Source organism: Aplysia californica, unplaced genomic scaffold (genome assembly GCF_000002075.1).
Source record: "Aplysia californica isolate F4 #8 unplaced genomic scaffold, AplCal3.0 scaffold00014, whole genome shotgun sequence".
In the NCBI taxonomy this organism is placed as follows: Eukaryota; Metazoa; Mollusca; class Gastropoda; order Aplysiida; family Aplysiidae; genus Aplysia; species Aplysia californica.
Genome location: NW_004797284.1, coordinates 268,763 through 270,492, shown reverse-complemented (window position 1 = coordinate 270,492; position 1,730 = coordinate 268,763). Strand labels below are relative to the sequence as shown.

The following is a 1,730-nucleotide window of genomic DNA, read 5'->3' as shown; positions in this document are numbered from 1 at the left end:
ATCTATCTATCTATCTATCTATCTATCTATCTATCTATCTATCTATCTATCTATCGATCTATCTATCTACATGCTTATAATATGTCTACCTGTCTGTCAAACTATGTATATATCCACTTTTACAAATTTTACGTTAATTGTTTTGGACAGCTGTGTTAATTTACTGTTATGATATTACGTCGAACAGTTATTTATTATCTCACATTGTGTTGTCTGTGGGGACCAATGTATTGCTTGTTTTGTAAACACCCAGCTAGAGAGAGAGCATAATAGGCTCTATTTTAGCTGTAACCTTTTTTGGTTTGATAGAAAGATCGGTAGATAGATAGATAGATAGATAGATAGTTAGATATATAGATAGAGGGAAAGAGAGAGAAATAGAGATAGACAGATAGAGAGAGAGAAAGAAAGAGAGAGAGAGAGAGAGAGAGAGAGAGAGAAAGAGAGAGAGAGAGGGAGAGAGTTTACATGTTTATATACTTTTCTGAGAATGTCTTGACTATTATTTGCCAAGTATCCGTTTTAGAATTGGTCTACATCTCGACTAGTCACAAACAAGTCATTCCTGGGGCTGTTACGCAGAGAATTAGGTCTACCTGCTGGCATTTAAGGAATGCTGCGTTTCTTTCATCTCACCATTCTTTTAACTTTTTAAAAATAATGAGGCACACATTATGTACCTAGCGATAAAGTAAAGAGACTTTGCGAGGTTTTTAAACAGTGCTCTGTAAGCGCAGGTGTAAAGACAGAACGCGATTTATGTCGGGCAGAATTATCCAAATTGCCACACCCAATTAAAAAAAACGGATCAAATTAAGGAAGAATTATTACCAATAAATTATAATTATCACATGCTCCAAATCAGCAACGTCTTCAAAAAGTCTGATCTAAGAACGTTCTCTCGATAAAAATGAAGAAATTCTCCAATTCCTCGAGGCACCAAAAATAACTACCCTGCCGCTCTCGTTAAAAAAAGGTAATTTCTTTTTAACAAATCAGCAAAAAATTTATGGGCGAATAAGGAAAAATTAGAATGCGCGCACACAGAAGAAAACAAAAAGTGGCCAGGAAAATGTGAGACAATTTGACGGAAGAGCGGAGGGGGATGACAAACCGATCCATTAATCCGGACCCCGCAATATTGGGCTCCCCTACTCGGCCTGCGTTCAGAGGAAGATGAATGGTGGCCTCTAACCCTCGCCTGGTGGCGACGGACGTTCTTGCGCGATAGAGAAGTCACCGTAGCCCTCACCCTTATTGATCACAACATTCATCTTTTAAAGGATGGGTGCTCAGATAGGTTTTAATATTCCATTTTTTTCCAAACTATTTATAATAATAACGTTCACACTTTAGGGGGTATTTTTTTCGTCAAAGTCGTAACAATTCGATCTTCTAGTTCTGAAATCAGTTTCAGAGAAGAGAATCAGATGGTTATAGTGGCATATTGTTCGTTATTTTGTGGGTCCTGGTGCGGGAGATGTATGGAAGTGAAGGATAGCCTTGAAAGCTGGGATTAAGTTAGATGGTGACGTAGATGAAAATTAGATTTCAGGAGGCTAGCTCAAAGGGGGCAGCAGACACCGGGAATAGAAAGTCGGGGCCGATTTAAGAACGAAAGGGAATAAAAAGGTGAGAGAAAAAAGAAATGTACATAAAACGAGCAGGAACCAGAAACTGAGAGAGAGAGAGAGAGAGAGAGAGAGAGAGAGAGAGAGAGAGAGAGAGAG

At 38.6% G+C, this 1,730-nt stretch overlaps 1 protein-coding gene across 1 annotated transcript in view; it reads left to right on the top strand.

The window, feature by feature from the left end:
- The window catches only part of LOC101862847 (neprilysin-2), a gene marked incomplete in the record, with an annotated part of 127,456 nt that overhangs the window by 37,057 nt on the left and 88,669 nt on the right, over positions 1-1,730 (top strand).